The 23,846-nt window shown below is 39.0% G+C and overlaps 1 protein-coding gene across 13 annotated transcripts in view; it reads right to left on the bottom strand.

Moving 5' to 3' along the window:
* SYT1 (synaptotagmin 1) overlaps window positions 1-23,846 on the bottom strand; it is a 375,109-nt gene that overhangs the window by 145,999 nt on the left and 205,264 nt on the right. For 5 of the 13 annotated variants that reach the window (XM_078376951.1, XM_020804087.3, XM_078376948.1 and 2 more), the window contains one exon: window positions 23,327-23,466. The exons of the other annotated variants lie outside the window; for them this stretch is intronic. The gene's annotated coding sequence lies outside the window, so the exon portion shown is untranslated. The remainder of the gene's footprint in view (window positions 1-23,326; window positions 23,467-23,846) is intronic. 13 annotated transcript variants of the gene reach the window in all.

The raw sequence follows: 23,846 nt of genomic DNA, 5'->3' as shown, positions 1-23,846 counted from the left end.
ATATATCAAAATTAAAAAGGAATCTAAAACATTTAGAAATCATTAAGTTAATAAAAAAAGCATTCCAGAGACACTTACTGTTTAGAAGCCTACCTGAAGAGGAAAGACTTTGCCTAATGTTATGAGCCATAATTAATATATGGCATGGATCCAGACTATCTGAAGACCTGTTCCACCCCATATAAGCCTCCCTGGACCTTAATATCTTCCAGAGAGACCCTTCTGACTTACTGTCTTCATAAGGATACAGTAGTTGGTGAGGAAATGAAGTACAGTACAACCCTTCTTAGCAGCTACTTGTAAGCTATGGTAAAGTAACAAGTAGCTGTATTAGTTGTGACAATTTATACCAGAAATAGTCAGGTAGCCCCTGCAAGAGTAACTAGCTTTTATTTCTCATAAGTTCTTCTTTGTGTCTAAGCACATTTCATCAAACAAGCTATGGAACTCCCTTCTGAAGCAACTTATGTTGGCTACTTCCCTGTTGTACAACTGCCAGCAGATACAAATAGTATTATTTAGACAGGCCTTTGATCACTGTTAAGAAAGAGCCTTTTAGTGGTGAGTGTTGCACTTCTTTTTGATTGTAGTTTTGAATGGTTTAAAATACATTAAGTCAGTGTTTGTTTTACAGTGAATATTTATTTAATGGGACTTAAATGTTTTAATTTATTTGTGTACGTGTCTGTGTGTTCTACACTGCATCTATTTTTCATAACATGTTATAAAACACAAGGGGGGAAAGGAGGATGTCAAATCAATCCATAAATTAATTAATGGAAGAAAGAGAGATAAAAGTGAGAAGGAAAATAAGGGGAATTGAGAGATACAATAGTTAGGAACAAAGACAAGGAGCTTGGAATTGCAGGGAAATAAAACCAGGAGAAAGACTTAATCAGAAGCACAACTTAACGAAAGCATAAGATGTGAGAATGTCTCTTACACTATGACACTTGTTTTAGGGAATGCAAGAAAGAAAGGACTGGTGTAAGCAAGATACACTATTGTAAAGAGCATGCAAAGTAGTCAAGCTTGACCACCAAAGTAGTCAAGACTCCGCCACCATCACCTTATGCCATATGGCAAGCAGCCACAAATCCTATGAAAGTCAATGGGTGCTTAACAGTGCTGGTTACCTTTGGAAAAGAGCAATTAAAAATGGTGTCACATGAAGTGCTTTTTATCAGCAGCTATATAAAAGGTATCATTACTGACTCCCAGCTGCTGCATACTCCACTAAACACAGCTGTTAATTTAAAAATAGCAGCAATAAATAATAACTTTCCGTGCACCTGGCTCAATTTGTCAAACTCATTTTATATTTCTTTGCAAGTCAAAGAGTTAATTAATGAGCTCTTCCTGGCATGGCTGCCCCAATAGCCCCCTGCTGACATCTGTCTATTAGCTTGCCTTCATTGAGGCTACAGTCAGGAGGTACCATCATATCCCAACATGCCCTATTGATATGAACTTTATAGGAAAATAAATGGAAGAATAATCTATCATAGAGGGGAAGGGATTGTTCCAGAAATTTAAAATATTCCAAGTAAGTTCTTAATTTTTTGTATGTGCTTTACTTCTTGTACTAATAATATTACTGGAAAACTGGAAGGGAAACAGTGGAAGACTCTTACAATACCAGGCATAAATTTTCATCTCAGCCATTGTCAAATCACAGAGGCTCCCCTCCAGAACTCAAGAGCATGTAGCAGAATCAAGGTAAACACATAGTAACATGTATCTCAATATAGGCTGGGATTCATACAACATCGTTACTGTCAACTGTGGGACAGTCATTTGTCAGTTTTGCTGAGTGCAATAAATGTGGAACTTTTATTTCTCAGACAATTGGGCTTCTGTTTTGAGAATATTATATTCTCAGCATTCAAGTAGCAACATGTAACCACTCATAAAATGTGAGTGTTCTCCCAACTATCATGTTTGTTTTCTCATTATGATCATAGGAATTGTGCCTGTATGTGTATTGCAAACATATTTAGATACAACCTGTGGCATCACTAGAGATGAATGGCATAACCTGCCCTTGCAAATGCCTGTGCCATGCCTGGATCCTCATGCTGAGCAGATTGTTAGCACTGTCGGTTGTGACAGCTCTGTTGGCTGGAACACTGAAGGTGTCCCTGGAATGGATCCTTTCCCATAAAACCAGGTGATTAATGCCATCAGCACTGACAGCATCAAAATGAATAGGCAAGATTCCAGTCCAGCAAGGAACACTATGCACTTGGCAACAGAAGCTGATAAGAAAAAAGGAAAGTTCTTGATTCTTGTTCCTTGCAGCACAATTCTGTTGAACTGGCTTAATTATTGGAATTCTACTTCTTAATGCTTATAGGGTTTGTTTGTTTTTGAGGGGGGAGGAACAAAAGAAAACAATTTGCAATTTTTTAAAAAAAACATGACACCAATTTACAATGGGCTGAAATAATACGACTTTGTGTTGAGATATCACGATAAACCATGGTTTATTCTCCTCTCAGTGGCTCTTCTCTCATTTACCCCAAGATTAGAAACTTCCATTTCTACTTTTGATTAACTGCACTTTGGTTTGTTATCTGGATCCTAAAATGTTGTTAATATTTACTCTGCTTAGTAGAAGCAAGCCCTATTGTAAGTCACTGTTGGAAGCTGACAAACAAACCATAATTGAGATTAACCAGTTTATTCAAGTGAAACAATAAATTACAGTACTTTTTTAAAAATTCAAGCAAAACCTTCTGAAGCCTTCCTTCATGGCTCTGTTGAAGGAGGAGAAAGAAGAGTAAAGGAGAAATGCCTGAGGCTATGAAGAAGCTAGGCTGTTCCTGTTTTCAAAAATCATGGCCTAAATATCTTTCCCAGACCAAAACAGAGTGAAAACACCAGTTCAACTGTTGAAGGGTGAGTTAATGCAAACCTTCTTAGTTTAAGGGACCTATGCCATTAGGATCTCATAGCTGAATTGATACCATGAATTTTGGCAATGCAGTCACAATCATGTGCAGCAATATTGGGCCACTTCCTGGCTTTTTTGGATCGTAGGTACAGAAGCGAACTATACCATATTCAAAAATGAGGTCAATCTCAGCCACTGAACAAGGTAGCAGTTATTGTTTCAAACTTAGAAGGTTTAAGTCACTCACTTGCTCTACAGTAATTTGTTCTACTGATTTCATTTTATATTCAGTTAGTTACTTAATCCAAGAAGCTCAGAGTCTGTCCATATTCTTCATTTCCATATTTTATCCATACAATAAGCCCATGAGGTAAATCAGGTGGAAAGATAGTGAGTAGTCGAAAACATCTAGTGAGCTTTGTAGCTAAGGGCTTATCTACTGTACATTACTGATTAACCCCACAATATGCAGAGGAGTTTTTTGCTGCAATCTAAAGTCATGTGAAAGTCATGTGATATATGAATCCCTGTCTGCATATCCTTGATAAAATGGTTAAGGCATTTTTACAGTGCTGGGTGTATGTCCTCTTGGGAAAATTTCAGTATATTTTAAAGCTGTGTTGTATGTCAGTTGAGGGGAGGATACACTGGTTTTTAAAATATTTTCATTTGAGGCTTGTCCACTCTGCCTTCACAATGGCCACTTGCCCCAGCTGCTCCCTCCTGAGGGGTGTGTGTGTGTGTGTGTGTGTGAGAGAGAGAGAGAGAGAGAGAGAGAGAGCTGCTTGTCCTTTTAGAAAGACTGGCTGCTTCTGTCCCTTTAAGGATGCTCCAACTGTTGCCATTTGTACCCACAGAATAAATCAAAGAAATGAAGGCTACCTGGCAGTGGTTCAAAAACACTGATCCTAGCAGGGATTCTCTTGAATCCCCATGATTTTAACAAGGGATCATCCCCAAGCTACTGTCCATTCTGTGGGCAGAGATGGTTCCTACGACTGAGAATATTTTGGGGACAATCCTACATAAAAATCATGTGGGTCCACGAGGAACTGTCCCTCTCATTCATTTTTTTGCCCAAAGACTCTTCCAACCCTGGCCTGGCCTGGCTGCATCCTCTCCCCTCCTCCCAGCCCCCCCCCCCATGCCTGTTCATCCCTTCTCCTTTCTCCCTCCTTGCAACTCTTATCGCTGCTGCCTTTTCCCCTCCAACTCTGCTAGTTACACAAAGAGGCAATTTGCAGGGACAGAGGAGTTTAGACATGCAGAATCATTCGAAATAAATCAAGGCTTCATATGTGGGCTATAATAAACAACCCTCTGGTGGAACAGTATTTTTTACGTATTCGTGAAGGCTTTCACGGCCGGGATCTAATGGTTGTTGTGGGTTTTTCAGGCTCTTTGGCCGTGTTCTGAAGGTTGTTCTGAAGGAAGAACAACCTTCAGAACACGGCCAAAGAACCTGAAAAACCCACAACAACCAGTATTTTTTTACCTTGTGTTCCAACCAGAAATTACACTTCCTTGGCAAAGTGATCCTGTTTCTGTTTGTGTCATGGAGACACCTTTATAAAATTATTTTTAAAAATCAGAATGTGCTATAAGAGCATTTGTTTTTCTCCATGGGTTCATGCCCTAAGTAGAGGATGTTACCTGGCCCTCACCCAACACTTAAGCCATTACACTCCATTCTCCATTCCCAAGCATAAAGGCATCTTGGAGTAAGCAAACACAGGACTCATAGAGTGAGGTTTTTCTCAGCCCTTCTGGTTAAACTGAAGCATTTTGCAACAAAAAACTGCTAGGCTGGCAGCAGCTTTGGCTTCAGTTGCCCAGACTGAAACAACAAACATTGACTTGTATTTGGCATTTCAGGAGCACCCAGCATTGTTTGCATAAGTCTGGAACAATGTCTCAGGTTTAGTGTAGAGTATTTAAGCAATACGTTATAACAATACTGTTTCCTCTATCTGTTCCAATACCATTCATTCCAATCTGGTGCACTCTTGGTTGGTTTTCATCATCACTGCGTAAAAATATACTAGAGATATCTCTAGGAAGCCAGAATCCTGTTGCAGTGTGAGCAAAATGTTACACTCTACGTTTGGTGTTCCACGACCTCCAGGTTGCTGTTCTCCTGGAGACTGTCCTGTTAAAACCAACAGAGGTTAAGCTTGCGCTAGGACATACTGGATACCTCCTTGAGTAAGCTCCAAAAAAAAAAAAAAAAAAAAAAAAATGGAAGTGCTAGCACCATGGATCATTGTGTGGACAGACTGGAGTGTTACATAATGCTACATATTCTTACATTGAGATACTGCAGTGATACATTCTTTTGAGGTTTATCCCTAGGTATGTATGTCTAGGTTTGTAGCCCAAAGTGGTTTGTTTAAACATGAAAAATACAGTATTGCTTAATTAAAAGTGTGCCTTGCAACACAAGGTTGCAGTATGGAGTACTGTTGTTCAGAATTCCAGCCCACTGAAATAGCAAAAGAAATTATTTAACAAAAATTAAATTTTAAATCTGAAATAACTTTACTGAATATCATTGATAAGAAAGTAAATTTTGTCTAATGTATATATTCACAACAGCTAGGAAAAGTGAAATACCAACAATGGAGGAGCTTCTAGTTGTTGTTGGATATCACAGAAGTAGATACACTTTCAGAAGCACTCCGTGAACAACCAAGAGACTATGTAAAACAAAGTTGGAAACTAATACAGTACGGTGGTGCCTCGCATAGCGAGGTTAATCCGTTCCAGATTAACCTTCGCTATAGCGAAACATCGCTAAACGGAATTTAAAAAGCCATAGAAATGCATTGAACTTTGTTCAATGCGTTCCTATGGCTTGAAAACTCACCATTAAGCGAGGTTCTGCCATAGCGCCGCCATTTTCGCGCCCTCGGTAAGCGAGGGCAGGGCGCAAAAATGCGGCGCGGACCTTCCGGCGGCCATTTTGGAACCGCCGATCAGCTGTTCTCCCCCGCTTCGTTATGCGATATTCGATAAGCGAATCGCTTAGCGAATATCGCAAAGTGAAAAATCGCCATAGGGGCCATCGCTGAGCGAATGCTCCAGCGATGGCCCAGAGTGCCTCGTTAAGCAATTTCATCGCTCAGCGAGGCGCTCGTTAAGCGAGGCACCACTGTATATGTTTGAGCCTAGAAAAAGACAGGAGGTTGGGGCAAAACATGGTATTTTATGAACTCGGCGCTCACCAGAAACCTTTTGGAGAAATCCAAGATCGAGACGATGTTGGAATCTCTGTCCTAAAAGGGGGGGGGGGGGAGGGATTGTTTTAGTTTGGTAGTTTTTCATTTTTGTTGTAGTTGCTTTTTTTGTTTGTTTGCTTTGTACTGCTTTTAAAAAATTAAGAAATAAATAAAAAAGAATTCCAGTCCACCCACCCCTCTCTCCTTTCCTCCTCCAGCTTCTTTGCATTTTATGCTTCTGAGAACTTTTAGTCCTCTTTTGCTTTTTTGGGAGCCCTTTCTTACAATATTTATTTTAAACATTTTTTTTTGTTTAGTTTTCTGCAAAATGCTGGGCTCCTCCAAGACTACTGCAACTTCACTCATGTGTTTGACTAGCATCATCCTGGCTGCCTACACATGGGTACTTGCAGCCCAGTCACCAGAAATATATGTGATGATTCAGTGCCCGTGAACTGGGCATTGCCTCCAATGGGAAAAAAAATTAGCAAGCTATGAAGCACATCCAGAGGGCAATGAAAGGTACTTGCAGCCGGGAGCAAGGTTTCGAGGAATGAGTCCTGAAGCAATCTATTCTCCTAGCAGTGGAAGTTTTGCACCAAAGCCACTGCACCTCTGATACCTGCACAAACATGGGAGCAGTAGGGAGAAACAAATGGCAACTCCTTTCTGTAACAGCCCAGCTGTTTGGTTTTAGAAACAAACATAAAAAAAACCCTGTATACTAATACCTGTGCAGGTTTTATGCTCTCTAAACAGACATATCTTTATGCACAGAGCAGTGCATTTATATACTCCTGGGCTCTGTGTGCTCACCTGTTGAAGAAAACCCTGCTGTTAGGCTGAAGGTCTTGAAAGTGTAGAGTGTGAGGTCACATTCAATGAAGTAGAAGAACTGCTCCTCTCAAATCATGGGTCTGTAGCTGCTCACTCAAATTTGCTACGTGTATAAACATCATTATTGGTGTAATACACATGTGTGTGAACTGGTCTGCTAAAGCCAAAAGGTCAGCACATACACACACGGTGCTGCTCAGGAAACAAGGAGCAGTGATTAGACAGACCACTCATATAAAGTAACGATAGCACAGTGGCTGATCTCACGCTTCGTAGGCAGAAGGTCTCAGGGTCAATCACAGATAATTCCAGTGAAGAAAGGAAGAGGCCTTTCTTTATTTATATCAGAGCATTGCACAAAGAGGTAGTGGGAAAATTCTCTAGTTGAGATCCTGAAGAACTCTTGTTCTTGCCCAATAAAGGATTTATAGCCATGGAAGGATTACAACCCAGGCCTCTTGAATCCTAGTCTATACGCTACACCACACTAGGTATCAAAAAAGTCACAAGCTACAAAGATATAAGAAAAGCCAAACCAATACAAATTATATTAAAAAAAAACCCAGAACAAAATGTCCAAGCAATGAGAATAATCAGACAGCAAACACATTTCCAGTCCAATTAGAGATGAGAAAATGGCACACCACCACAAACCAAGGTGTGCAGACCACAAAGATACTGCTAAGCGGTTCTAGAGAAGTGAATATGCAATAATAAATCAAACAGCTAGCAATTTGCTGTTATTTCAGAGTACCACACATCTGCACTTTAAGGGAATTGCTTCACTCTGCCCAATGGCAAGGCCAGCATTGTTAGTGGCTATTAGAACAAACATTACAGAGAAATCAGAATAAAATGTTAGATTTTTGCTCCTTGCCATCCACTAACTGACTAAACAGACACATGTCCTGCAAGCAAGACAAAGCCATATTGCACTATTGCTGTTATGTGAATGGTACTTCAGGATTTTGGCCTTACAGAATAATCCTATACTGTATATCCCAACTCAGTTATTGTCCAGAATGTGTTTGCAGTATTGCAGGCTTATGCATCTATTATAAAAAATAACATGAATATAAAGAATCATTTATAAATGTTTGCATAGAGCATTAAGATCTATTTTCTATCTTTTAAGTAGGTACATTTTATGAAACATATACAGTTGGTGCCTTGACTTCCGAACATCCCTAATTATGACCATTTTGAGTTATGACCAGCTCTGGCTGCAAAATTTTGCTTCGGCTTGCGGTTGGAGCTTCCAGTTACAAACACGAAAAGGCAGGGGGGGGAAAAGGCGGCAAATTCAAATTGCTAACCGTTGATTGCGAAGAGGCTGCTTCTTTGTAGCTCTTTGCCCCAACGGTTAGAGTGAGTGCGATCAGACGAGGCTTCATACTGCCTGGTAAGGTAAGGTGCTGCTTTCTGCTTCTTAAAAACTGCTCTGGGTGGGTTTTGCAGCATGGTTTTGGGCTGGGGGGGTTATGTTTCTTGCTGTGATGGTTCTTGCAGGGTTTGTTTGCTTTTTTGGTTTTTTTTTTCATTTCCAATGGGTCTTGGGGGTTTGCTTGCTTTTTTGGTTCCCCCCCCCATTTACAATGGGTCTTGGGGAGTTTGTTTGTTTTTTGGGTTTCTTCCCCCATTTCCGATGGGTCTTGGGGGCTTCGTTTGCTTTTTGGGTTTTTCCCCCATTTCCTATGGGTCTTGGGGGTTTGCTTGCTTTTTGCTTTGCTTTTTTGCATTTCTGATGGGTTTTGCACACTTCGCTTGCTTTTTGCTTTGCTTTTTTTTCATTTCTGATGGGCCTTGCACGCTTTGCTTGCTTTTCTCCCCCCCCCTCCTTCAGCCAGAATGGATTAATCACGTTTCCGATGGGTCTTGCAGTGATTTTTTTGGTGATTTTTTTCTTTGGCCGGAACAGATTAATGGGAAAGGCTTCGACTTATGACCATTTTCAGTTGCGACCAGAGTTCTGGAGCCAATTAAATTCGTAAGTCAAGGCACCACTGTATTCTACATCTGTGCATGTGACAGCAGCAAGGCTTTTTGTGAACATAAAAAATAAATATTTTAAAAATATAGAAAAATCTGAAGTACCAAACACATTTTCCAAGTGCTCGCAGATCAATTTTTTAATGATCTGTTCTAGAATCTTTCCTGATATCAGTGTCAAGGTGACCAATCAGTAACTTCCTAGATATTTTCCCACTCCTTTGAAAATTGAGACATTTGACTATCTGCAGTGTCTCAGGACACTGCCTGTCCTCCTCTAAGTTTACTGACAAAAACTCTGAGCTACAAATTCCTTTAGCTCTTTTGCATGCAGTTCATCTCAGCCTGGGGTAGGGGCTTGAATTCATCTGAAATAACTGAGTGTTTTCTGTAACACAGTTTTACCAATCTTGGGGCATATTCTCTCACACTATGTTTTGATCATGTTGGGTACTGTCTCCCCTATAGAGGCAAAGTCAGTGTTTAAGAGTTATACCTTTTCTCTGTCACCCATTAACAGCAGGCCTATTGTTTCCTTGTTCTTCTTGCTTAGACTACAACCAAAGAAACCTTTCACATTATTTTTAACCTTTCTTGCAAGTCTGGCTATATTCTGAGTTTTAGCTTTTACTGAGCTTCTTCCCAGAAATATTGGCTTATTGTTTATAAACCTTCTGTGTGATTTTAAAGCATATACAAATGGTGGTGGAAACTGAGGAAGGGAGATACAAATATATTTATATGACCTCCTTAAAAAATTGCAAAGGTAATACATTCATTTTTTTCCAGTGGTAGCTTGCTACACCCTGTGAGTTTGCAATCTCCTAATATAATAGATTTTCAGTTCCTTGACAAACTAATTTACAAGTTAAGGGATTTCATTACCTTTCTAATTTGCTGAATATATGTTGACAGAAGCAAATATACAGTAACGTGAGACAGCTTAATATAGTAATTTTGTTTTCATTTTGGTAGTGCGTTGTGATTTTTTTCCACATCCAATCCAAGATGGAACTGAGTTATAAAGTCTAAGCAAACTTTGTGTGTGTGTGTGTGTGTGTGTGTGTGTGTGTGTGTGTTTTCATTTGTCCATTTAGAATAGATAAATGAGATTGATTTAGATTTCAGGCAATCATTTATAGCTTAAATTGTTGCAGAGTTTAATAATTTTTGTTACTTATGCATTAAGAAATAATGAACTGAAAAATTAAAATAAGATATGAAATGAAATGCTGCCAGCTTATTCAATCAAATCTCATCTGAATGACAAAAACCTGAGAAAACTTGTTTTTCTCCCCCAAGTAAATAACTGAAATAAGGCAAAATAATGAGAAAGTTAAAAACCCTTCCCATATGTTACTGACATCAATAAAAGTGCTACTAAGTCAGGTACTTGATTTTTGCCCTAACCCTAGGGCCATCCCTATTATCAGTCTAAGGGAGGCATTTCAGACAATACATTTGGTTTGTCATGAAGTGAAGCAAATTGTTAGCTATTTGTTTTGTCTTTGTAGTTCTTTTTTTTTTATAAGGGTGGTGACAGTTGTGAGATATTCTGTCTTATGTGCAAAAATAACTTGCATGGCTTTAAGTACCTCAAACTTTGACTTGTTTGGGGACATCATTTGATCCTTTATCTCAAGCCCTAAAATGGCTCTGACCAGCCGATGTGTCTAAATATTTTCAATAAAACACTACCTACAGTTCCACAAAATTTCACCCCTTGATACCACAAGCAATCTCATCATTTTTTTGTTATAATGAATGTACTGTATAAGTATATTAATTTCTAGGTGCACATTTTCTAATATGATTTGTCATTCATTAGAGGAGGCTACAAAAGCTTTCTTGTACAATTTTGACAGGATTTTCCTCACACATGTCAGATAATTTTCTTTTTTCTTTCAAAAAGAGAGAGACAGAAATAATAATAATTAAAAAAAACACAACACAACACAAAATCTGCTATTGATTTTTTAAAAGGGTATTTAAGATTTAGTCTCAATGTGTGATAATGCAACCACCTAGCCATCATTAGTTTACAGTCAATATTTCCATCTAGTGACTTGCATGGGCTTATTGAATATATAATACCAAGATTTCAGACTTGTGGCTCATGTAATTCTAGATTTTGAAGAAAAACATCTGGTTTATTTCTATAGATAATGAATATACCAGGGATTCATTCTTAATACGTAGACATTACTTAATTTTCTGAGTGTTATGATCTTCAGTATCCCACATATGAGACTTGTAACTTGTTTCACTTTTCTTATGAACACCATTATCTGTGCTCCTCATCCTCTCTTTCATTGTAACATAATATTATCTACCAAGTTGTGCATGTTTGTAAATTGAAAACTGCCAATCAGTTTATTGACATGTCCTTGCTTTTAAAAGCTTCAGCTACTGTCACACATTAGACTTACCTGTAATAACTCTGTTGGCAGATAACTTTTTCTTTTTTACAAAAGGAGAAGTATCAAAAAAATCATCATTGCTATGATTCACTGTCTCAGCAACTATTACAGTACAGTACACTGAATTAATTGGGACAAAGAATTTCACACCTCATACAAAGCTGCTAGCGAAACAGCAGTTTCATACCTCAAATATTAATGATGGTAATTATCATAACATAGGGTGTTTTAGGTTGAATACAGATCAGTGGAACCACCCTAGTGTACAACCACCCCAACAGCTAAGGAAGAAGATCAGAAAGACAAGAAAGGAATAACATTTAAGTGAGGTGGTTAGGGGAAATGGATAGAGAAGAATGTGTGGCTCTGTGGGTGAATTAGGGGTGTCTCTATCTCATATAAAAGAGGAATATTCCACTCTGAGGTTGACAATTTTCATAATTAAAAAAAAATCCTTAATGACCTGTTTTCTTCAGAATAACTAATACTGATCAGAAGCTATGATTCACTGTCTCGACAATATTGTATTTTAGGGTTTTCAAAGACAGAAGGAGCAAAAAAAAAAAAAAAAAAGATGCTGGTCTCCCAGCTAAGCCAACGGAATAGCCTTGTTTGTGCTCTCAAACTGTTCCACAGTGTAATGCAATGGTTTCAAACCTTGGATCCCCAGATGTTTTTGGACTAAAGCTCCCAGAATCATTCACTACTAGCTGTGCTGGCCAGGATTTCTGGGAGTTGTAGTCCAAGAACATGTGGGGACCCAAGATTGAGAAGCACTGGTCCAATGGAATGACTGCTGTACGTATAACATCTGTGGGAAAGGGAAAGCCTGACTTCTCTGCTGTGGCCTAGGAGAATGGCTGACAAAACTGCACTTTGGGTTTAGCTTTCTTCTCTTCCCAAGATGCAGGAGTAAGGAAATTTTACAGAAATGCCTTTTACTCAAGACAAAGAAATGTTTTTTTAAAATGTACTAAAAAACTCCACAGCTTTACTCTGAAACACCTAAGGGGAAAAAGTGTGTGTGGGGAGGCTAAATAATAAAATGAGGAGCAAGACATAATGATTTCTATTACTGTCAAACTATCTAGTGTTTATTAAAAAGAATGCAAGCTCCATTATTAGTTGTTTTGAGGGTCAGAGAAGGAGTGGGCCACTACTGCTTTTCTGCATACTTTGTGGCCTTTGGGAGCATTCATTATAATGAAACACACTGTGGAAATCGCAGGTTTGCTTTGCGACATCTCAATTTACAAATTTCATTTATATGAAAATGACTTCCTGAAGGAGTATTGAAAGTAAGTTAAAATGTGAAAAATATCCTTTTATAAACTCTCTCTGGAAATTCATCCTTAAAAAACCCCAAAACTAAATAACTGGACTAAGCTGGCTTCTTGATGATGCTGTCTGTAAGAAATAAGTAACCAAATAAGGGAACTTGATTTACATTATTCATTTATTTATTGGTTACATTTATATCTCTTCTTTCCACCAATTGACTTATGGTGGTGGACATGCCTCCCCACATCTCCATTTTATCCTGACAACAGCCCTGTGACACAGGTCAGGCTGAGAGACAGTGATTAGCCCAAAGACTGAAATCCTGTTTAACTTAGCGTAGTAAGTTGCAACTAGAGAAGTCCATTGAATCAGAGGGGATTTGGGGAGTCAATTTCTTTTTAAGTTCCAGTGATTCAACAGGGCCTCTTCTGATTGCAATCTGCTACTCTAAAGAATACAATTCTAGCCATTATTTATTTTATTTTATTTTATTTTATTTATATGCCGCCCACTCTACCCAAAGGTCTCTGAGTTTATCAAGTTCAGTGGGGCTTTGAAACTAGATCACACAGGTTCTAGACTAAGCATGATAACTCATTGTCTCTAGATACACTATAGTCACAGAGGTGGGATGTAGGAATGAGACTGAGAGCATAACGCTGCTATCCTTCTCCTTTCTAACTAATGGGAGTGCTGGTATAGCTCCTTAGTAAAGGAATATTCCTTGACTGGGCCTTTTCAGATCAGGAAACGTGGGTAGCCAGGACCAAAGTAGATGAAGAGAAATGTAATAGAAAGGAAAACAAGACAAAACAAAAGCAAATGCAGCCCACCCTTGCACTATTATGATAACTGCAGAAATGTCATCCATAGAAGGCAGATTCATAAAAAAAAATTAGAAGATTGGAGGACAAACTATTGCACAACTACAATTTAATCTGTGTCCTGCAACTGGACACAACTTGGACCTTAATTATAAGGAAAGTGCTGTTTTATAAATGTTTTTATCTACCCGTTATCTAGGAAAAAAATTATCTACAATACCTCCTTCAATATGTAACACTTGAGAAATGCTGGGCAAATGCTTGAACTGTTAGGAATGACAATTATTGGTGCAACAAAAATCACAGAAGGCATTTCTCTTAGAATAAGATATTTCTTCATATTATTGTACTTCATATTATCAATTTTTAAACATTTCAAATCCCTCTACCCCTCTGGTAGTTGCATCCACCACTACTACGATGTGATAGAGTGATACACCTATATAATATACAGTATAAGCCATTTTTCTGTGGTTTAAAACATCCTCTCATCTTGCCTGTTGCACTGCCACTTCAACAACCACACTGGAACATTTCAACCATTTTATTCTACTCCTTCCCACGCCATGATTATGAAAACAACTGAGAAGCTGCAATTACCCCAGAACAGGAATGAATTTAATCATTGCTAAGTTACAGCCATAACAGAAATTAATTAATTAATTATTTGTTTGTTATTGGGGAAAGAAGATTATTTTCAAGTTGCTAATTATTTCTAAGCAGTTAGTTCACATACAAATCCATGGAGTTGGATTAAAATTGCATAGGATTAAAGAAAAAGTAGCTGGCTGGATAGCTTTAGGGTTAAGGTATCTGGCTGTAGAGTCTGAGTTTGGGAGTTCTATTCCCCAGGGAGAAGAGCCAGCCTGTGTGACCTTCGGCAAACTGTGTCCCGGGGCACCTTCCCAAAAAGGGAACGATTAATCACTTCTTAGTATTTTCTACCTCAAAACACCTGAAAAAAATCACCATAAATCAGAATTAACTTGACGACATTTATTATGAAAGTAAAAGTGGCACATCTTGTACAGCAGTATAAACATGAACTGTATTGTGTGAAAGTTTCTGTGTTTTGTGTTACGTGAATGTTTCTTTAATTCGAAAGGTCAAAGAGAAAATGTTAATAAAAACAGAAGACCGTCAAGTCAAATAAAATAAGAAAATAAATAGAGATTTTGCTCGAGGCAGTCTGAATCTGATTTAAAGAACACTCTCCCAAGATTTCAGCAGTTGTTTACTGATATAAAGAACAAATATACTTATTCCTCTTCTGCAGTGGCCAGCATGCTGCTTGGGAACAGGATGTAGAATCTCTTCTTCTAACTCCAGATATTTTTAATGTACAGTAACTAATTTGAACAATTACCTGAAATCTGATTATTCAGACTTTACAAAATGGGTCAACCAGCCCTATGCATTTTGAATGCATTAGTTACAGACCTAATAAAATAACACTGAATAATCCATCTATGCACTAATGTATTATAACAAAATTACGGGTATTTTCATTCTGATTGAGCAAGCCTGTGATCATTATTATTTTATAGCCTTAAAGTTAAAGCTTATTTTAGTGAAGACAACACAGGTTTTTGTTTTGTTTTCCTACACAGTTCAGCAAGTAGTTCAGAAAAACAATACACTTCATTTGAGCCCTTCCTCATCTGACTAAAATGTAATTACTGTTTACTAAAAATTCATGTGAGATGGCAGTATTACCAGAGCTTGACAATGTCCTTGTTTTTAAGTACAATGGAAACACAACTCCTTTGCTTAAATCTGTGCCTGTTCCTGGAGAGGTCTGGTCTGGCTATGGTGACACATGCCTTGATTAATGTAACACACTGTACATGGTGCTACCTCTGGAAAAAATGTCTGCAAAATTCAGTGAGTCCAAAACATGGCAGCTAGATTGTTAACTGGGGTTGGTGACTGTGTTGTTTGTCCTAGTGGCCCTTGCTTGTTTTTCCCTCACAAAGGCGCACTTCATGTTTTCTTCTCAATACCACCAGTGGATTACTTCAATAAATGATGTTTATTAGAACACTTGTGAACCGAAACACAACTTATTTATTGAAGTGAAGCAGATTTAATAATAACAGAAGTTTCTCAGATACACATTATACATAAGCAAATCATCAGTTCTCTCAGTACATACGTCTTGTCTCTTGCAATCTCATTACCACCTTTTCTCCCTATTCTCCTAACCAGCTCTAACTCACTGACCAACCAGCCAAATCTCTATCTATCTCTATCTGCTTCTCATCCCAATTTCTATCTGACTCCTTCTTCCGCCAGGCCTCATGTAACTGCTGCCTCTGCCTCTCCAGTCCTCTCATTGTTGTTGTTGTTTAGCCATTTAGTCGTGTCCGACTCTTCATGACCCCATGGACCACAACATGCCAGGCCCTCCTGTCTTCCACTGCCTCCCGGAATTGGGTCAAATTCATGTTGGTAGCTTTGATGACACTGTTCAACCATCTCGTTCTCTGTAATCCCCCTCTCCTCTTGCTTTCACATTTTCTCAACATCAGGATCTTTTCCAGGGAGATTTCTCATGAGATGGCCAAGGTATTGGAGGCTCAGCTTCAGGATCTGTCCTTCCAGTGAGCACTCAGGGTTGATTTACTTCAGAATGGATAGGTTTGTTCTCCTTGCAGTCCAGGGGACTCTCAAGAGCCTCCTCCAGCACCACAATTCAAAAGCATCCATTCTTCGGGGGACAGCCTTCTTTATGGTCCAGCTCTCACTTCCATGCATCGCTACAGGAAAAACCATAGCTTTGACTATGCATACTTTTGTTGGCAAGGTGATGTCTCTGCTTTTTAAGATGCTGTCGAGGTTTGTCATTGCTTTCCTCCCAAGAAGCAGGCATCTTTTAATTTGGTGGCTGCTGTCACCTTCTGCAGTGATCATGGAGACAAGAAAGTAAAATATGTCACTGCCTCCATATCTTCCCCCTCTGTTTTCCATGAGGTGATGGGACCAGTGGCCATGATCTTGGTTTTTTGTTTTTTGGTTTTTTGATGTTGAGCATCAGACCATTTTTTGCACTCTCCTCTTTCACCCTTGTTACAAGGTTCTTTAATTCCTCCTCACTTTCTGCCATCAGAGTGGTATCATCTGCATATCAGAGGTTGTTGATATTTCTTCTCGCAATCTTAATTCCGGCTTGGGATTCCTCCAGTCCGGCCTTTTGCATGATGTATTCTGCATATAAGTTAAATAAGCCAGGGAGCAATATACAGCCTTGTTGTACACCTTTCCCAATTTTGAACCAATTGGTTGTTCCATATCCAGTTCTAACTGTTGCTACCTGTCCCACGTATAGGTTTCTCAGGAGATAGATAAGGCAGTCAGGCACTCCCATTTCTTTAAGGACTTGCCATAGTTTGCTGTGGTCCACACAGTCAAAGACTTTTGCATAGTCAATGAAGCAGAAGTAGATATTTTTCTGGAACTCTCTGGCTTTCTCCATAATCCAGCGCATGTTAGCAATTTGGTCTCGAGTTCCTCTGCCCCTTAGGAATCCAGCTTGTACTTCTGGGAGTTCTCGGTCCACATACTGCTGAAGCCTCCCTTGGAGGATTTTGAGCATAACCTTGCTAGCGTGTGAAATGAGTGCAATTGTACCGTAGTTGGAGCAATCTTTGGCAATGCCCTTCTTTGGGATTGGGATGTAGAGTGATCTTTTCCAGTCCTCTGGCCACTGTTGAGTTTTCCAAACTTGCTGGCATATTGAATGTAGGACCTTAACAGCATCATCTTTTAAGATTTTAAATAGTTCAAATGGAATGCCATCACCTCCACTGGCCTTGTTGTTAGAGAAGCTTTCTAAGGCCCACTTGACTTCACTCTCCAGGATGTCTGGCTTAAGGTCAGCAGCCACATTATTTGGGTTGTCTGGGATAGCCAAATCTTTCTGGTATAATTCCTCTTCTTGATGTCTTCTGCTTCTATTAGGTCCCTCCCATTTTTGTCCTTTATCATGTCCATCTTTGCCCAAATGTTCCTTTAATATCTCCAGTTTTCCTGAACAGATCTCTGGTCTTTCCTTTTCTATTATTTTCCTCTATTTCTTTGCATTGTTCATTTAAGAAGACCCTCTCATCTCTCCTTGCTATGCAGATCAGCTCGTGAATATGAACAGCATGCGTGAGTGGGCAATCGCCACAGGTACTTACCCCACCCCCATTACAGCAGTTCTACTGGCTACCAATCTGTTTTTGAGCAAAATTAAAAGTGCTGTTTTTATTTATTTACTTATTTATAAATAAACAGTAAGGCACAAGAATCCATTTAAAAAATCCACTCTTGCAGCCACCCAGGGAAAGTCAACCTGAAGAGAAAGAGCTTTGCTGGCTTGCGGAATGACAAAAAGATGGGGTCAGTTTAGTGTCCTGTGAGAGCAGCAACAGAGATGGCCCTCTCCTGTGTCCCCACCAAAAGCACCTGTGAAGATGGTGGGACCGAGAGAAAGGCCTCTCCTTATGATCTTAACACTCAAGCAAGCTCATAAAGGGAGATGAGGTCCTTGAGATACCTTGGGCCCATGCCCCAAGGAAAAAGGCATGGTAGAAATATTTTAAAGAAATAGAAATGTTACATTATAGAAAAATTAACCACCAATCAAAGATACCCCTCTCAAACTTCGCACTTAACGTGAGCTGGCTGGGAGATTTTGTCTCTTAGAGGCACAACAGGAAAGAGATATGTGTCTTTCTAAATGATGTTGGACTGGTACTCCCATTGGCTATGCCTGCTGGGACTGATGGGACTTGCAGTCGAACAACATTTGGAGGGCTATATATTCTCTATCTCAGGTATAAGGCATGTAACAAATTAAGAGAATGGACACTAAGCAGAATCCAGGATTTTCCAGAGCAGAACTTTGTCAACATGATCCTCCTGTGGATGAAAGGGAGGGAGTTTCTTTTTTTGCCAATTTCCCCATCTCCTTGCAGGGTATGCTTTTAGAAATCTGTTCTGGCAGTATGGGAGAGGAGGTAGGGAAGAGAATGGAGAGGGAATAAGCAAAAACTGTCTCCCAATTTCCGATTTGTAGTGTCGGGCCCAACTTTCTCTTGCAAACAAAAAGAGTCCTTCCATTTTTAGACCAGCAGATTGAGATCCAATTAAATAACATTTTAAAAGTCAATTAAAAACAACTCAAAATCAGTGTGTTGGTTTCACTCCAAATCCTATCCAATGGAAATATATGTGGAAAAGGCCCATCTTTGGAATCTATCAGATTCAGGGATTTCTGTAACCTTGGGATAACTACTATACTACTAACTCTTTGCCATCACCTGTAGGATGAATGGTATTAATTGTCCTAATCATTTCAATGGGGCATAAGATATGTTGGGCCTAAGCATGTTAGGGTCTAATGATTGTTGTGGATTTTTCGGGTTTTTCAGCATCTCACAGCCATAAATACTGCACTCCCAAGCCAACTATACCAGAGCACAGAGTGCTGTCCTCTGAAGATGCCGGCCACAGAGACTGGTGAAACGTCAGGAAGAACAACCTTCAGAACACGGCCAAGAGCCCGAAAAACCCACAACAACCATTAGATCCCGGCCGTGAAAGCCTTTGCGAATACATGTTAGGGTCTATTTCTTTTTTTTGAAAAATCCCTTATGTGCTCTATTAATTCACAAGTGTGTATAGGAAGGTAGTTCCAGCTTTGGAACAATGAAACAGAATGTAGTTGTCATATAGGTCAATAAGACAATGCAAAATATTACATCCTTCTGTAACAATCCTATTTTATACTACAGGCAATTATATATGCTTTCTAAAAGCCAGGAAAGGCCAGTATAGAGTTAGGCTTTCAAAGTCTGCTGTATTTCTGTCTTGTGCTCTCTTTAGACTCTCACAAGCACTTTAAAGAAGAAGCTGAAAAATATTTGCTACCCACTCAGGGTGATGCTTCATAAAAGGCTCTTCAAACACACATCAAAGGCTGTAATTTCCATCCCATCTTTCAACAATTTTCTTCTTCGCCCCAATGTTTTCATTTTTTTTTTAAAAAAAAAACTCTATGATTTCAGTCCAATTTTGCCCACACAGTACTACAGATCTAAACGAACAATTTATTCTAAAACTTTTTTTTGTCTTTTTGCTACTTGCACTTTTATTTTCTCGAGCAAATATTGTCAATAATTTTTGCAATTCCAGGACGGGTTACAATTATTTCCAGCAATGATATCCACAGACAATTTACATTCTTCAGTATTTCTGGTTTAGACTGTGCAATTGTTAATGACATAGAGGTTACCACTACAACACAATGTGGCAGGTAGCTGGCTGTCATGCCTTTCATATAGAAGCCATACTATACCAGTTTCAGAAGAATTATACTGGGTGCTAATATGCTTCTGGTCTGAATTCAGGCCACGGTGATGACTTTCCAAGCCCTGAATTGCTCGTATACCTGATACTAGAGGATACATGTCTTCCTATCACAGGATGGGGCATTAGCATTGCTGCTTGAAAAAATGAATATACTTCAGGTATATTATATTTTTAAGGATATTACCAACACACTATTTAAAACCATTTTATGAAAACATAATTAAAAATGGAAAAGTGGGCAAAAATCTGCTAAAATGACATGTTTTAGAGAGAACCAGTAAACATTACTCACTGCATTTTTAAAAAGGTATTAATGATGTTAAAGGTTGTAATTTATTCCTCAAAAAATGCAGTCTTTACCCCAAAAAGTAATATGTTGTAGGTGATGCCATTACTTGTAGCCTGTTATTTCCTAGCTTTACTCCCTGTCTATTGCTGCCTGATCACTGTAATTATACAAAATGAAGAAAATGAAGAGGACCTTCTCAGGTACAGCATCCTAGTATTGGTATACTCCCTCTCCATGGATACTCAGTTGGCATGGATGTCAAGCTTACTATGGCACTGAGTTCAACCTTGGCTGTTTACCCAGGCACTTGAGCCTTACTAGCCATATGGCCTGGTACTGGTACTCCGGGACTTAACTAACATTCTAGTGTGCTTTTTTTTTTCAAATTCCTTTACATTGTTTTAAATCATTTTGTGGATCGTATCCTGACCTGAGATCTTAACGTACAGATTAGGACAGTAATATAAGTTAATGATATATAAAACATTGTAAATGGCCCTTATTTTTTCTTGTTATTTCATTGTGGAAAGGGTGAAGGGATAGGTTCTAGCCCTGTGCAATTCTACCAGTGGAAATCATTTTTTAGATTGCCATCAGTCACAAAAGATTTTTTTAATAAATTTGAATGTTATATTCATGCCTTGGAGCGGCATACAGAGCAACATGGGATCAAATTCCTGCCTGATAAACCTGTGTATAATCATATAATTATCAGGAAAAACCTCCTTTCAGGTGTACCCTTGAAATGTATTCTTTAATTTTGCTTATTCATGAATTCTTCATTATCTAATATACAATCCCCTACAATGTGCTCATTTGCTGTAGCGGTTGCTGATCTTCCTTCAATATAAGGCACTGAGGATTCCAATCCAGCTAAAATTCATCATTACTAAAAATTGCAATTTTATACATCTTTACCTGAAGCCATGCTAAGTAGTAGAGTTAATATTTGGGTAGACATGTTTACAAACTGATCAGCAGGACTTGCATACACATCCCTCATGTATACGAGGAAAGACACACAAGATTCAGTGGTCAGTACCATTGTGAAGTCTATTCATTTTGACAGGAGAAAGGCAAATACAGACATAGAAATTTCCAGTTGAAAATCAAGAGCACCTCCAAAGAGGATAAGCTTGGCCAGATTGTGCACATCAGCATTTAATTTAATACCCTTCCATCCTTGTCTTCAAACTGTAATGGAGGACAAAGAGTGTCTTCACATCATAGTAAAGAATGCATTGGAGAATTAATAAATCCCAATTCTGCTTGGATCCCACTCATAAAATGGCTGAATGAAATACAAAACTGAACCCAAGTTAATCATCAAAATCTGGTAGGAAAATTAGCCAGGTAAATCCACTGTTTTATCACATTTGGATGTGTCAAATAACGATTGAAATCTGCCACATTTATTGTCCCGGTCTGTTTATTCAAGGAGTACTCTTCCCACTATTCTGTAGTTAATAATAAGTATCACAGCAGGAGGAATTAAAATGTTGCACATTTTATAGATATGAACAGATGACAAGAAAAGTACAAAATGTATCTTCAAGTAGAGCTATACACATTTAATGTGAACTGTATGCCCAACAATGTGAAGATTTCATATTAAAATCCTACACCACTGTGTGTAAAATGCTAATAGAAGACAACGGTCTTCTATACAGAATGTTCCTATGGTTAAGTGTTATTCCCCCCCACCCCGGATTACTGATGTATCTGTGTTTTTGAATCACAGCAGTTTCTCCAATTCTAAAACTTATGCCAAATGGCGGAACGTTTTGTTCTACTCATCTGTTTTTTAATGACAGTGTTCCTTGGCATGTGGTATTAATATAGTCGTATTGCTTTTTTTCCGCTGGTTACATCAAGGCTGAATTTTTTTTTCTCTAAAGGAATTTAATGTTCAGTGAGGTTTATTTTTAAAATGTTCTCAATAGGATGCACTCTTACTTGTAATTAAATCTCAATGAAAATATAGGATCTCTGTGTCATGACCATGAAGCCCTAGGTTCAAGGATCTCACTGCAGTTGTACAAAGTCTGTTTTGCTAGAGCAAATAAATTCCTTAGCACATGGGCAAGAAATCCCACACAATTTTCACCGTGCATACGCAACAACATGTGCAAATACAGGGATGCCTCGCAAGACAAAAATAATTCGTTCCACGAGTCGTGTCGTCTTGTGAAATTTTCATCTTGTGAGGCACGGTTTCCCATAGGAATGCATTGAAATTTAATTAATGCATTCCTATGGGTGAAAAAAGTCACTTACCAGGTAGCCCCGGAGGCCAAAGAGTGTCTGTAACAATGGGCCGGAACGTTGCCCCCCCTCCGCCCACTGCATTCATCCGCCTCCACCTCTTTGCCGTGCACGAGGCTTCTCCCCGGATATTTGAGTCCAGCTGTTCTATTGGATCCTGGCAGTGTTTCCTCCTAAGTGATATGTGTGAGCAGAGCACCGAACAGCTGAGAGGCGGCAACCAGCTGAGAGGCAGGTGAAGGGGGCATTTTATTAATAATAAACCCTGAGAGGGTTGCCACCTCTCAGCTGTTTGGCACTCTGCTCTCACACCTTAGGTGGAAACAGCATCAGGATCCAATAAAAACAGCCAGACTCAAACATCCGGGGAGAAGCCCCCCCGTGTGCACCAAAGAGGCAGATGAATGCAATGCGGGTGGACAGCATTCTGGGCCGATGTTACAGATGCTCCTTGGTCTCCAGAGCTCCTTGGTCTCTGGAGCTACCTGACTTTTTTCGCGCATAGGAATGCAATTTCAATGCATTTCTATGGGAAACTGTGCCTCGCAAAATGAATTTTTTTGCAAGACGACACGTCTTGCAAGTCACTGAAAAACTCACAAAACGCTTTCATCTTGTGGGGTTTTTGTTGCGTGAGGCATTCGTCTTGTGAGGCATCACTGTATTATCTTTTGTGCTATTGCCTATGCAGTGGTTAATTATAGCGCAATTAGGATAGTAAAAGTTTTTTCCTTGTCTAGAAGAGCTTTTGACTCTATGTGCAATTTTAGGTTGCAACTCTAAGGCACTGCAGTTTACATATTTAGGAGGAAATGGAATGGTTATCTACCCCTCTTCATGATGAGAAAAATTTGCAAAGGATCGTAATTTTAGCTCCTGGTTTGCTGCTTCCTAGTACCATTGAGAGAGCATAAAAAGCAGGTATACAGTTCTTAGCTAGAATGGCTTACCTTTGAAGCTCTATGGAAGTTCACTATTACTGACTTCACACTGATTTTATCAGATATATGGCAGTCTAGAATTTGCCATTCATCTATCGCTCAGGTATGGCGTGGTACTAAAATGAGGGACTGTCTTTAATAGGTGTTTCCTGTGATGGAAGAAAGTTTCCTTCATCAGAAAAAGGTCAGTCTACATCCAACTTGCTGATATTCCACTCCCCCTCACCCCTGACAGAACTGCCCTCAACTGTGAAAGCAGGAATAGTCTCTCAAACAGATTTCATTATAACATAATTTTAGTGCTGCTTCTAACGTATCTTATACAATACATATTCATGCACACTCAAGGGCATTCCCTAAGAAACAATAACCGACATTTGTATCTCAAGCTATTGGTCAGAAGTTCAGGTTTTGCTATACCATTGGAGAAAGAAATTTAAGTCAATGAGAAACACCTTACCCCATTGCGAGGGCTTATTATTTTATTACACAGTTCTTACTAATACATACCCATCACTTAGAGAGGTAA

Source organism: Pogona vitticeps, chromosome 5 (genome assembly GCF_051106095.1).
Source record: "Pogona vitticeps strain Pit_001003342236 chromosome 5, PviZW2.1, whole genome shotgun sequence".
Classification (NCBI taxonomy): domain Eukaryota; kingdom Metazoa; phylum Chordata; class Lepidosauria; order Squamata; family Agamidae; genus Pogona; species Pogona vitticeps.
The sequence above is the reverse complement of the archived record's forward strand: the minus strand, read 5'-3'. Positions and strand labels throughout refer to the sequence as shown.